The sequence below is a fragment of the Phoca vitulina genome, unplaced genomic scaffold, assembly GCF_004348235.1.
Source record: "Phoca vitulina isolate PV1807 unplaced genomic scaffold, GSC_HSeal_1.0 scaffold62, whole genome shotgun sequence".
Taxonomy (NCBI): Eukaryota; Metazoa; Chordata; class Mammalia; order Carnivora; family Phocidae; genus Phoca; species Phoca vitulina.
Genome location: NW_022589765.1, coordinates 7,620,008 through 7,635,398, shown reverse-complemented (window position 1 = coordinate 7,635,398; position 15,391 = coordinate 7,620,008). Strand labels below are relative to the sequence as shown.

The 15,391-nt window shown below is 38.6% G+C and overlaps 1 non-coding gene across 1 annotated transcript; it reads left to right on the top strand.

Moving 5' to 3' along the window:
• The first annotated feature begins 931 nt into the window (after nt 1-931).
• Nucleotides 932-1,038, top strand: LOC116623930. The gene has a single exon (XR_004297801.1). It is a non-coding gene; the product is annotated as a U6 spliceosomal RNA (small nuclear RNA).
• The last annotated feature ends 14,353 nt before the right edge of the window (nt 1,039-15,391 follow it).

Below are 15,391 nucleotides of genomic sequence, written 5' to 3'. Positions count from 1 at the left end.
CATTTGATTCCTACCACCAATGGTCCAGGTCTACTGTAATCAAAGTATAAAATGTGGGGATGGAAAGAGTGGTACACAGTCTTATAGCCAAGGATTATAAGCTTTTATTTTAATAGTTACTAGGAAACAAGTGTGATAAACTAATAAGACTACGAAGCTAATTAGAATTAGGAAAGAAATATCCATAATTCACTAAAACAAAATATCCTGTACTCGTGAGAATATTTAATAAAAGTATTGGAATATATTTTTTTCCTCAGCTGTAATGTATCTACCATACATAGTATCTAAAAATCTCAAAGATATTTTACATTATTCACAATAAATTGGCATGAGATTCAGTTTAATAACACCATCTGACTAGGAATAGAAAGAATTTCAATTTAAATTTCAAGAAATAAGATAGGCTGGCATATTTTCCTTAATCATTACACTGTAAAACAGAGCAATGCTGTGCCCAATCCAACAAGACAGGATCATAATCAAATGCCATTTAAAATAAAGAGTCATGGGGACACCTGGGTGCCTCAGTCATTAAGCGTCTGCCTTCCGCTCAGGTCATGATCCCAGGGTCCTGGGATCAAGCCCCGCATTGGGCTCCCTGCTCAGCAGGAAGCCTGTTTCTCCCTCTCCCACTCCCCCTGTTTGTGTTCCCTCTCTCACTGTGTCTCTCTCTGTCAAATAAATAAATAAAATCTTAAAAAATTTAAAAAAAAATAAAGAGTCATGGGGCATCTGGGTGGCTCAGTTGGTTAACCGACTACCTTCGGCTCAGGTCATGATCCCAGGGTCCTGGAATAGAGTCCCGCATCGGGCTCCCCCTGCTCTGTGGGTAGCCTGCTTCTCCCTCCCCCTGCTTGTGCTCTCTCTGTCAAATAAATAAATAAAATCTTTTAAAAAATAAATAAATAAAATAAAATAAAGAGTTATGGTGCTTGCTTTGGCAGCACGCATCCTAAGATTGGAACGACACAGAGAAGACTAGCATGGCCCCTGCACAAGGATGATGCGCAAATTCACGAAGCGTTCCATATTTTAAAAATAAATAAATAAATAAAATAAAGAGTTATGAAAATGGAGTATTTTTATTGTTTAATACTAAGTCTTGGATGGTCAGAAAATCATTTGAATTATTAAAAAATTCAAAAGTAAATCAAAATCCAAGGCAAGACCTATGATTTTTCTGTCCATGCTAATGCATGTTGTTAACTATTTTAAACCTTATTCTTCTTAAATGTAAGGGAAGACACATCTCTGAACATTGAGCCCTAGTGTGTCAGTTTCCAAACAGTTTTCTGATATTGCTTCAATATTGGCTGCATACACTTTTATCCTGCCTCTAAGAGGTCAGTGGTATAGTATGGTCTAAGGTTTTCAACGTTGTTTCCAGACCTTAAAATTTTCAGGTCAACCAGCAGATCTAACAAGTGTCTGAGTCTCATGGGAGGCAACCTTTTTTCATGTTGCTTGTGCCCATGCTTGTAGAAAAGGAACTCTTATTCCTTTGACTTTCATTTTGGGGTTTATAAAATGAAGTCAAAGTAAGAGGTGATATCAGCATGGACAGAGATATAGAGTGAGATTTCAACATCAGCCCCTCATTAGGAGCAAAATCTTCCAGATTGCGCTAATCTGGAGAGGAGGTAATCACTTGATATGGAGTATTTTCTGGGTCACCAGAAAGGTCCCTCACTTTAAAAAAATTCTCCCTGGAAACCAACCTCCAGGACTCTTTAGAGATTCCTTACTTTGCTTTAAGTCATTGCATTTCTAGAAAGTAAAAGGCAAATACCTCTTGGAGAAATAGTACATTAGCTGTAATCAGTAGAAACTAGATTCTTTTGAACATGAAGGGATATGGGTGAAAATGAATATTTGATACAGATATGACTTCCTGAAGAGCATGGGCGAGTTTGGGATCATGCAGAGCTTTTAAGAAAGCTACATGACAGGGGCGCCTGGTGGCTCAGTCGGTGAAGCGTCTGCCTTCAGCTCAGGTCATGATCCCAGGGTCCTGGGATTGAGCCCCACATCGGGCTCCCTGCTCAGTGGGGAGTCTGCTTCTCCCTCTCCTTCTGCCACTCCCCCTATTTGTGCTCTCTCTCTCTCATTCTCTCTCTCTCAAATAAATAAATAAAATCTTTAAAAAAAAAAAAAGAAAGCTACATGACAGCATAAGAGCATTGGGCGACTAGACCAAAGGGCATCTCGTGGGAGGAGATGAGGCCACACGCTAGCTTCATAATTTTGCCAAAGGCCATCCTGCTTCCAGACATACAAAACAGAAAAAATACTGCCTAATTGTAACAATTCTACACACCTTTCCTAAAGATATTCTTGGTATTGGAATAATTTTTATCTTTAGCTCAGTAAGACTAGTCAAGATTAAAATGTAAAAACAAATGGGGCGCCTGTCTGGCTCAGTCAGTAGAGCATGCGACTCGTGATCTCAGGGTTATGAATCTGAGCCCCACGTTCAATGTAGAGATTTCTTGAAAATAAAATCTTAAAAATAAAATGTAAAAACAAATGAAATCATGAGTATCAGAAGAAAATGTGGCTGAATACTTTTTATATTCTTGAGTGGAAAAGGTCTTTCTAAACATGATGCAAAGCACAAAGCCATAACATAAAAGACTGATAAATATGACCACCCAGAAATAAACAAACAAAAGTAAAGGACTCGGGTCATGATCCCATGGTCCTGAGATGGAGTCCCATATCAGGCTCCTTGCTCAGCGGGGAGCCTGCTTCTCCCTCTGCCTGCCACTCCCCCTGCTCATGCTCTTTCTCTCTCTGACAAATAAAATCTTTATTAAAAAAAAAGAAAACTGAAATGCTAAGAAAGAACAGAATCATGTAATATTCTCCAATAAAACCAACAAGGCATAAAAAGTATAGAAGACAAAAGTGGGAACAAACAGAAAACATTAACAAATATGGTAAATGTTAATCCAACTGCACTTTAAAGGTCAGTGGTCTAATACACCAATTAAAAGGCGAAGATTGTCAAAAGGGATCAAAAAACAAGACCTAACTATATGTTGTCTGCAAGAAATCCACTTTAAATATAAAGATACATATAGATTAGAAGTAAAGGAATAGAGAAAGATACACTATATATATGCAAATAATCACATGAAAAGATGCTCAATATCATTTATCATTAGGGAATTGCAAATTAAAACAACGAGATTCCACTACACACCTATTAGAATGACCAAAATCCAAAACAATGACAACACCAAATGCTGGTGAGGATGTGGAGCACAGGAATTCTCATGCATTGCTGGTGGGACTGCAAAATGCCAAAGCCACTTTGGAAAACACTTCTGCAGTTTCTTATAAAACTAAACATACTCAGGGCCCCTGGGTGGCTTGGTAAGTTAAGCGTCTGCCTTCGGCTCGGATCATGATCTTGGGGTCCTGGGATCGGGCCCCACGTCAGGCTCCCTGCTCAGCGTGGAGGTGCTTCTCCCTCTCCCTCTGCCTTCTGCTCCCCCTGCTTGTGCTCTCTTTTCCTCTCTCTCTTTCTCTCCCTCTCTGTCAAATAAATAAATAAAATATTAAAAAAAAAACTAAACATATTCGTACCATGCAAACGAACAGTTGTACTCTTTGGTATTCACCCAAATGAGTTGAAAACTTATACCCACACAAAAACCTGCACGCAGATGTTTATAGCACTTTTGTTCATAATTGCTAAAATGTGGGGTCCCTGGGTGGCTTAGTCCGTTAAGCATCTGACTTTGGCTCAGGTCATGATCTCAGGGTCCTGGGATTGAGCCCTGCATTGGGCTTCCTGCTCAGTGGGGAGCCTGCTTCTCCCTCTCCCTCTGCCCCTCCCCCCTGCTCATGCTCACACGCGCTCTCTCTCAAATAAATAAAGTCTTTAAAAAATAATAACTGCCAAAACGTGTAAGCAACCATGATATCCTTCACTGGGTGAATGGATAACTAAACAGTGATACATCCAGACAATGGAATACTATTCACCACTTTTCTTTTTTTAAGATTTTATTTATTTATTTGAGAGGGAAAGAGAGCACAGGAGTGGGGACAGGGGCAGAGGGAGAGGAAGAAGACTTCCTGCTGAGCAGGGATCCTGACCTGGGGCTCAATTCGAGGACCCTGAGACCATGACCCGAGCCAAAGGCAGACGCTTAACCAACTGAGCCACCCAGGTGCCCCTATTCACCACTTTTAAAAAACGAGCTATCAAGCCATAAAAAGACACCAAGGAAACTTAAATTACTAAGTGAAAGAAGTTAATCTGAAAAGGCTATATAGTGTATGTTTCCAACTATGTGACATTCTGAAAGGCAAAACTATGGGGACAGTAAAAAGATCACGGATTGCCAGAGGTTAGGGAGGAGGGTGGGAGGAATAGGCAGAGCACAGAGAATTGTTAGGGTAGTGAAACTAGTGTGATACTCTAAGTGTGGGTACATGTCATTACACTTCTGTCCAAAACCCACAGGGTATACAACACCTAGAGTGAACCCTAATGTAAACTAGAAACTGGATGATTATAATGTGTCAATGTAGGCTCATCAATTCTAACACATGTGCCACTCTGCTGTGGGATGTTGACCATGGGGGAGGCTGTGCACGCGTGGAGAACAGTTCAAATAACAATATAGGGAAAATATTAAATGAATAAAGTGCGTGCAGATCCTTGTGGCGGTGATCAAAATGACAAGACCAGTGCATAACTTATTGACTTTATTAGAAAAAGTATATTTAAGTATACATCATTAAATGTGAAGGGATAAACAGATAAAAATACAATATATAGCTTCTCAACCAGCAGAAGAAATAAAGGGAACATAGAAAGCTTTATTAATCCACCCGAAGGTTGGAGAGCAGGGGTGGGGTGGGGAGGGGAAGAAGCAAGGAAAAATGGTTGATAAGTGCAATGAAAACTAAGGGAAAAGATGTAAGCCGCAGAAATACATACATATATATATATATATATATATATATATATATATATAATGACACAATTCACATGAAATTCAAAAAGGCCCAGAGGACAAAGCTACCTAATGTTTATGGGTACCTAAATGATAAACACAAAATTTGTGACAGCAGTTATCTATGGAAAGAAAGGAGAATGAGATGAAGGAAGAATATACAGAGTATCTGAACTCTGAACATGTTCATTTCTATTTTCTAAATCTTTTTTTATTTTTTTCATTTTATTATGTTATGTTAATCACCATACATCACATCATTAGTTTTTGATGTAGTGTTCCATAATTCATTGTTTCCGTATAACACCCAGTGCTCCATGCAGTACGTGCCCTCTTTAATACCCATCACCAGGCTAACCCATCCCCCCCCAGAACCCTCAGTTTGTTTCCCAGAGTCCATAGTCGCTCATGGTTCGTCTCCCCCTCCGATTTCGCCCCCTTCATTTTTCCCTTCCTGCTAGCTTCTTTTTTTTTTTTTTAAACATATAATGTATTATTTGTTTCAGAGGTACAGGTCTGGTCAGAGGGAGAAGGAGAGAGAGAAGCAGACTCCGGGCTGAGTGGGGAGCCTGACAAAGGGCTCAATCCCACGACCCCAAGATCACAACCGGACACTCTTCATGAAATATAGAGGGGCGCCTGGGTGGCTCAGTCCATTGAGTGTCCCGCTCTTGATTTCTGGCTCAGGTTGTGATCTTGGGGTCGTGGGATCGAGCCCTTTGTCAGGCTCCCCACTCAGCAGGGAGTCTGCTTCTCTCCTTTTCCCTCTGACCTTCCCCCCGCTTGCTCTCTCTCACTAAAATGTATAAATAAATCTTAAAAAAAAAAAAAGATTTAATGAAGATAGGTGGTGGGTACCCAGGCATTCATTATTTTACTTCCCATTCTTGTCTCTCTGTATGAAATAATTCCTATTTTAAAAAATAAGTTAAAGAAGAAGAACGAGGCATAAAAAGTCATGTATATGTACATATTTTATATGAATAGTTAAAATAACATAGATGTTAGGATAAGCATACAAAAAATACACACTTAACTCTTAAGACTGCCTCTAGAGGATTGCATTGCAACCTACTTTCACTGTTATATATTGTAATTTTTTATTTTGTTTTACAGTGAGCATGCATTACTATGGTAAGCAGTAAAAATAATTTTTTTTAAGAAGAAGGGACAATAAAAAAGAAATCAAGGTAGTCTGAACACAACTTTAGTTTTCTTTAGGAAAACTCAAAGTAACAACAGTTAAGACAAAAGAAAACAAAAAACCTTCTGGAGAAATGCTATTTCCAAGCAAACGCCCTCTGAATTTATTGTTCTGCTACATTATGTCAAAATGCTGAGAGAAGCGATAAACAGATCAGTGCAAAATGTAGATATTTTCTTATATTCTCGCTCAGCATTTCCATCATTGCAAGGGGCAAATATGAAAGAATAAAATGTTATAATTTTGATTAAAGGGATGCCTATGTTATCCTATGGCAGCTGGTCTTGAAGATTAGGTCATTCTCAGGCTGTAATTGGATAATGCTGGCCTTGTTGATTTGAAGTAGAAGGCTAATCTCGGCAGTTTACAGTGACAAGGAAACTGTTAAGATTGCTGGCACGGTAACAGGAAAAGAAAAAAACAAAATGTAATGAGAGAGTGGCAGGTATCATTCATTGTACATTGGGTTTCAAGTATGTTTATATTCCATATAAATATTGTATATTTGCAAGTATAAAAATCTTAGCATAGATCATGAACATATTGTATCATGAATGCAATAACATGCATTTTGTGTATGAGGGCTAATTTTAACCAGAAATCATAGTTCTGAGATGTAAACTTGGAGCCGTGTGAGCATATCTTGAACAGAAACATATCACACATAACAGAGATATAGGATAATGACACTCTTTCAGGATTATGTGGCAGCATCATTATGAACATATTTTATAAAATGTACCCATGAGTTAGTTCATTATCTTTAATGGAAAAGGAGAATTGCCATAATCATAATTCATAATCCTATTGCTGAGATGGAAATAAGTCATATGGTAGCTATTGGAAGAGAAAACTAAAAGGAAAAAAGGTATGTGAATCAAACAATGCAATGTCATATACGTAGGTTTTCCAACACAGGTAGCGTAGTTCTCATTAAATTTTGCTAAGCGTAATGGGCAAATTTTAAAAGATAATTTTATATCAGCATTTCCAAAAAATGGATATGGAAATTTCCCCAAATGGGGCTCCCAAAAAGACAGGACAGAAAAAGGTCCACATGTACCTCTAAATTACCTGGAGGAAAAGTAGTCTCTGCCAACATGCTTCACCTTCTGCAGAAACTACCTTCAAGTTAAAAAGTGCTGTGAAATTTAGCAGCATTTGTTAAAAATTTTAAATGTTTATAACCTTTGAATAAAGTCTTTTGACTTCTAGGAAATTATTTTACAGAATCCCATAAGAGCACAAAGATGAATGCATAAGGATATTCACTGCAGTATTGTTCGTCGTTTTTTGCAATAACTAAAATGTTGATAGCGATCCAAACGTTCGTCAATAAGGAGATATTTAAATAAATCATGGTATATGCACACAACAAAATGCAATATATATATATATATATATATATATATATATATACACACATATATTTTTTTTAATGACACAGATTCATCAGTACCATCATGGGGAAAGATACACATGCTATATGTTTTTTTTAAGATTTTATTTATTTATTTGACAGAGAGAAAAAACAAGCAGGGGGAGTAGCAGAGGGAGAGGGAGAACAGACTCTCCACTGAGCACGGAGCCTGATGTGGGGCTCAATCCCAGGACCCTGAGATCATGACCTGAACTGAAGGCAGATCCCTAACTGACTGAGCCACCCAAGTGCCCTATACATGCTATATTAAGTGAAAAAATACACTGTAAAATGCTATCTTGAATATAATTGCATATTCATTGTTGGTATCTGTAGGTAAGGAAGAAAGATTAGGGAAATAAGCTGTATACTGTTGACAGTGGAGGCTATGGAAGATTCACTTTTCAGTTTATGTATTTCTGTAGCACTTGAATCTTATACAATGTACATATATTAATTTTGTAACCAGAAAAAATAATTGAAAAATAATTTTTTAAGAGACTGAGATTTTATACACACACACATACATACACACAAACTAGCTTGAGCATTTTGACTTAGTCAAATTAATCAAAAATATATGTAGAAACATGGGACACCTGGGTGGCTCAGTCAGTTAAGCATCTGACTTTTGATCTCAGCTCAGGTCTTGATCTCAGGGTTATGAGTTCAAGCCCTGCGTTAAAAAAAAAAAATGTGTGTGTGTGTGTGTCTATAAACAGACCAGGCCATACAATCTTGATTTTTTTTTTTCTCTTTAAGGTGGTGTTATGAACTAGGGCACCTGGGCTGGCTCAGTTGGTGGAGCATGAAACTCTTAATCTTGGGGTTGTGAGTTGAAGCCCCATGCTGGGTGTAGAGATTGCTTAAAAATAAAATCTTGAAAAAAAAAATAGTAAGATGGTGTGATGGACTGAAATCTGTTGTGTCAAAATTCTTATTTTGAAAAAAAATTCTTGGGACACCTGGGTGGCTTAGTCAGTGAAGCGTCTGCCTTCGGTGCAGGTCATGATCCCAAGGTGTTGGGATCGAGCCCCGCATCGGGCTCCTTGCTCAGCAGGGAGCCTGCTTCTCCCTCTTCCTCTGCCTGCCGCTCCCCCTGCTTGTGATCTCTCTCTTTCTCTGTCAAATAAATAATAAAATCTTAAAAAAAAAAATTCTTATTTTGAAGACCTAATCCCCAATAACTCAGAATGTGACTATATTTGGAGACCCGGCCTTTAAAGAGCTAATTAGGTTAAAATGAGGTCATTAGGGTGGGTCATAATCCAATGATTGGTGTCTTTATAACAGGAGATTATGACACAGATACACCAAGCAAAGACCATATATGGACACAGCAAGAAAGTGGTCATCTCCAAGCCAAGGAGAAATGCCTCGGAAGAAACCCAACCCTGCTGACACCTTAATCTTTGACTTCTAGCCGCCAGAATTGTAAGAAAATAAATGTCTGTTGTTTAAAATACCACTCAGTCTGTGATATTTTGTTATGGCAGCCCTATCAGACTAATATGGACGGTAAACTGATAAGGGAAATCGTAAAAACCACCATAGATCTACATTTTAAAACCTACTTTAAAGCATCAGGGATGACCCTTGGAAACGTGCTAAGTGAAAGAAGCCAATCACAAAGACTACACACTATGATTCCATTTATATGAAATGTCCAGAATAGGCAAATCTATACAGATATTAGTACTTGCCTAAACCTGAGGGCCTTGGAGAGAAATTAGGAATGACCCCTAATGACCACAGGGTTTCTCCTGGGTGTGTGTCCTTAAAATTGTCCTTTGTGTCCTAAAATGTGTCCAAAAATTGACTGTGGTGCTGGCTATAAATCTCTGTGAACACACTGAAACAATTAAAGTGTACACTTTGGATACATTTGGATACACAATACAATGGATAAATTGCATTGTGAACCATATCTCATGAAAACTGTTCTTTGTTTGTTTTAAAGATTTTATTTATTTAATAGAGAGAGAGAGAGAACAAGCAGGGGGAGCAGCAAAGGGAGAGGGAGAAGCAGGCTCCCCGCCAAGCAGGGAGCTCCACACGGGACTCGATCCCAGGACCCTGGGATCATGACCTGAGCCGAAGGCAGACACCCAACTGACTGAGCCACCCAGGTGACCCATGAAAACTGTTTTTAAAAACTCATTTTAGGGACGCCTGGGTGGTTCAGTTGGTTGGGCGTCTGCCTTCAGCTCAGGTCATGATCCCGGGGTCCTGGGATTGAGCCCCTCAGCAGGCTCCCTGCTTCTCCCTCTCCCACTCCCCTCCCTTGCTTCTGTTCCCTCTCTCGCTATGTCTCTGTCAAATAAATAAATAAAATCTTAAAAACAAATAAATAAATAAATAAATAAATAAATAAATAAAAACTCATTTTACAGACCTAGACCAAAATCACAAAACTGAAAATAGAAAAGTAAGCATAGAAATGAAATCAAAAGAATTACTGTACAATAATTTACTCAGTTCTATACAAATAAATTTGAAAACTTAGGTGAAATGGATTATTTCCTAGGAAAATTTGAATCACCAAAATTAGCCCAAGAAGAGATGAAAAATAAACTAATTACTATGAAAGAAATTGGAAATGTTGTCAAAGAATACCCTAACAATCAAGGAGGCCCAGAAATGTCAGATAAATTTTACCAAATCTTCAAGTACTGAATAACTCTGATAGGATCTCACCCATTTCATGGCAGGGAAGAATCCAAATTATCTTCTTCAAATTTCAAGGAAAGCTTGAGCTCAATCTCACTTATGAGGATCAATGCAAACAGATTATACCAGACATAAGCAAAAGGAATTACTTAGCCTACCGAAAGAATTACACCACCAATCACCAAGTGGTCTATTTATGAAAGAAAAAAATTTTTAATGCCAGGAAATCCACTAATATAATTCACTATATTAATAGATCAAGGAAGAAAAATATTATGATCATCTTCATAGATGCCAAAAAGCTATCTGACAAAATTCAACATTGACTGCGTATTTCAAATGCTCTTAATAAACTCGGGATAGATAGAGACTTGCTTAACACGGTATTTAAAACTGTTGGATACTGATGCATAAACAGACAGACATACCAACAGAACAGAATACAGTCCAGAAATAGAGACAAACATATATGGGACTTTAGGAATAAAAGCCACATTTCCAATCAGTGGAGGAAATGGTTATATTCAACAAATGGCATAGTGACAACTGGCTAGACATACACTAGATCCCTACCACATTCCTTGCACCAAAATAATTTACAGATGGGATTAGTTCTGAAGAAACTAAAATATATTAGGAAAAATTAACTGGATATGTTTATGATTTTGGAATAAGAAAAGTCCATTTAAACAAAGCATAAAATACAAAAGCCCTAAGGAAAATTTTTATATACTTCACAACAATAAATATTATAATTTTCTGCAGGAAAAAATACTCCTTACCTCACAATGATTCCAGATGGATCAAAGATTAAACATTTTAAAAAATCATAAAAAACAATTTTTTTAAAGGTTCTGCTTATTTATTTGACAGAGAGAAACACAGCTAGAGAGGGAACACAAGCAGGGCGAGTGGGAGAGGGAGAAGCGGGCTTCCTGTTGAGCAAGGAGCCTGATGTGGGGCTCGATCCCAGGACCCTGGGATCATGACCTGAGCCGAAGGCAGATGCTTAACAACTGAGCCACCCAGGTGCCCCCAAAATAAAGAATTTCTTAAAAATAATTCCAAAGTGGGGAAGAACTTTCTTAACCGTGCATAAAATCTAGAAGCCATCAAGAAAACACTGAGAAATTTGCATGCATAAAAATTTAAAGGTCTGCCTAGAAAAAAACACTATAACCAAACTTAAGACAGGCTTGACAAATATTAGCAATTCATATCACAGACAGCACTAGTTTCCTCAATATATAAAGAAGCCCTACAATTCAAAAAGGAAAAGATCAATAAAAAGACAAAGGATATAAACTGACAGTTCACAAAAAAGGAAATTGCTTTTAGAATGTCAAAATTACTGAAGTTCACTCATATTAAGAAGATGCAAGCTTTACAATGAGATACCATTTTCCCCTATTAAACTGTGAAAGATCCAAAAGTTTAATAACACTATTTTTTATGAGGGAGTAAGAAAAACAGGCACTCCTAAATATCTTTTTTTTATTATGTTATGTTAATCACCATACATTACATCATTAGTTTTTGATGCAGTGTTCCATGATTCATTGTTTGCATATCACACCCTAAATATCTTTTTTTTAAGATTTTATTTATTTGAGAGAGAGAGAAAGAGAGAGCATGAGCGGGGGGAGGGGCAGAGGGAGAGGAAGAGGGACAACCAGATTCCCTGCTGGTTGAGCACGGAGCCCAACGCAGGGCTCTATCCCAGGACCTCAAGATCATGACCGGAGCTGAAGTCAGACACCTAACTACCTGAGCCACCCAGGCACCCCAGTCTTTTATTTCTGATGGGAGTGGAAATTGGTACAACCAGAATAGAGAACAATTTAGCAGTACCTATCAAGACTTAAGGGGCACCTGGGTGGCTCAGTTGTTAAGCGTCTGCCTTTGGCTCAGGTCATGATCCCAGGGTCCTGGGATCAAGCCCCGCATCTGGCTCCCTGCTCGGCGGGAAGCCTGCTTCTCCCTCTCCCACTCCCCCTGCTTGTATTCCCTCTCTCGCTGTGTCTCTCTCTGTCAAATAAATAAATAAAATCTTTAAAAAAAATTTTTAAATAATTGACCTGGCAATTATATTTCAGAGAATTTATACTACTGTTATATTCCCACACTTATGAAATGATGTATGTATGGTGTTATTTATTGCAGCACTGTTTGCAACAGCAAGGGTTGGAAACAACCAAATGCCCATCAAATAGAGGACAGTGTAAATAAATAAAAGATCAGGGCACTTGCTGGTTCAGTCAGTAAAGCATGCAACTCTTGATCTCAGGGTCATGAGTTCATGCCCCCACATTGAGCATACAGCTTACTTAAAAAATAATAATAATAAATAAATAGGGGCACCTGGGTGGCTCAGTCGGTTAAGCATCCGACTGGATTTCAGCTCAGTCATGATCTGAGGTCAGCTCAGGTCATGATCTGGGGTCCTGGGATCAAGCCCCACATTGGGTTCCCTGCTCAGCGGGGAGTCTGCTTGAGATTCTCTCTCTCCCTCTCCTTCTGCCCTTTTCCCTGTACTCATTCTCTCACTCTCTCTAGAATAAATAAGTCTTTAAAAAAATAAAAATATAATAAAAGATCTATATGATTATATAAGCGATCTCTAGAGGACACATGAAAAATGGTAAAAGTGGCTATTTCTGAGGAAGGAAACTGATGGACTAGGTTTCAGTAACTACAAAGGGATTTACTTCCTTTAGCATACATTTTTCAAAATACTCCTTGAGTTTTTTACTATGTCCATAATTTACCTATTTTTGAAACCATTTTTTATGTATTTAATAACCAATTAGAAATTGGCATGTGCCCGGGCGCCTGGGTGGCTCAGTGTTTAAGCATCTGACTCTTGATTTTGGCTCAGGTTGATTTTGGCTCAGATCATGATCTCAGGGTCTTGAGACTGAGCCCCATGGTGGGCTCCACACTCAGCACGGAGTCTGCTTCTCTCTCTCTCTCTCCCTCTGCCCGCCTCCCCCAACCAGGCTCTCTCTCTCTCAAAAAAAAAAAAAGAAAAGAAAAAGAAAAAAGAAATTGGCGTGTGCCAAACACTATCAGCTTTCTAAATACTAATTTCAGCTATTTTTCATAACAACCTTATGAGGTAGGTACTATTGTTATCTCCACTTCACAGATGATAAAACCCAGGCACATGGGATCCCATTATGACTTCCGTGGGCCCTAGATATTTTGGTTGTTGTGGGACACTTCCATCATAAACAAATATTGAAAATTATATTTTAAAACTGTTTTTATATATAACAGATATAATATCAGGCTGGATTCATTATTATATACTCATTAGTTTTATATTCATTTTTACGTCTGTTTTTTTTAAAGATTTATTTATTTGAGAGAGAGAGAGCGTGTACACGTGCACACACAGCTGGGGAGGGACAGGAGAAAGAGACAGAGAATCTCCAGTGGACTTCCCGCTGAGCGTGGAGCCCCATGCGGGGCTCGATCCCAGGACCCTGAGATCATGACTTGAGCTGAAATCAAAAGTCGGATGCTTAACCAACTGAGCCACCCATGCACCCCTACTTCTGATTTTAAAAGAAATTAAAACATTTCATAGGCTCCTAAAAGTATAAAAAGTCGTAGGCAAGGTGTCTCCTGTAGGCAACAGAGAAGTTAAGTAACTTAACCCAAGGTCACACAGCCAGTAAGTGGTAAATCTGGAATTTGAATCCAGGTAGTGTGGTTTCAGAATCTGTGCTTTTAATCTGTATGCTAGATAAAGAAAGCAAATCACAGGGGGGAAATTATGTAGTATATATATTGACATGGAATTACCTAAAGACAAATTAAGTGAAAAAAATCATGGAGGAAAATAGTGTATATAATATGTTTTGTAAAAAGAAGTTTTCCACACACACACTATGTCTGGAAGAATTTTTTTTTTTTTTTTTGAGTGAGAGTGCACAAGCAGGGGGAGGGGCAGAGAGAGGAGGAGAGGGAGAAGCAGACTCCCCGCTGAGCGCAGAACCCAACCTGGGACTCTCTATCCCAGGACCCTGAGATAATGCCCTGAGCCCAAGTCAGATGCTTAACAGACTGAGCCACCCAGACGCCCCTGGAAGAATGCATTTTAAATGTCTGGAGGAAAGGACTGGGAGCCTGAGGAACTTACTTTTTCATTGTATGTCCCTTTGCACTATTGGATTTTTTTTCTTTTTTACCATGAGCATATATTTACCAATGAGGAAACTGAGGCTCAAACAAGGTTAAGTAACTTGCCCAAGGTTACACAGGTAGTAATGAAACTAATAGTACACAAGTAGGAACTATTCAGCCAATCAATAATACATTGCTGTTTCTAAGTACAGACCTTTGAACATATCCCTGTTAAATTTCATCATTCATATCCATAGGACCAGTTGGCCAGGCTCTTTTTGTATCATGATTCTGGATCCATTGCATTCATCTTTATGATACCCTTAAATCTGGCAAGCATGCTTTCCAAGTTTCCACCCACATTATTGATGAAAATGTTTAACACATGACAAGGCTTTAGCAGAGCTCTGCTGGTGAGACTAGGATCCCTCCAGGATCTCATCAATCCATCTCTTTGGGTAATGAGGTAGCTACCAATCCAACTGATTGTACCATCTATCAATTCCACTCACATTCCCCCATTTACCCTTGCCCAAAGGTTATCTGAAGAGCCAAATGTTTTACTGCAAAGTGTCCATAGCATTCCCTTGCTCAGTGAGCTATTCTGAAACCTCTTTTATGGTGGGGATTTAAAATTAATAAATGATTGGTTTCTTTATTATGTTCTGCAGGCTTCTGAAGTTTACAACCTAGCCAATCCCCTAGAACTCAGACAGTTTCAGGAAGACTGATCTCCACCCCCAAATTTCTCATAACACATTTGAACAGAACATTTTAAAAAGCAGAGATATACAACTGTTTCCCCACTGGAATCAACCCACTGCCACCCAAAATAACCCAGACAACTGAACACAACAGCTGGCGAAAGGACAGCCGTCTCTAGTCATGGGGGGAAGGGAGCTAAATGCACACTAAGGGAGAAATGCTCTCTGCAACAACCCCTTGCTCTATTTCTAGCTATAACACACAGGCTATAGTCAAAGTGTTGAG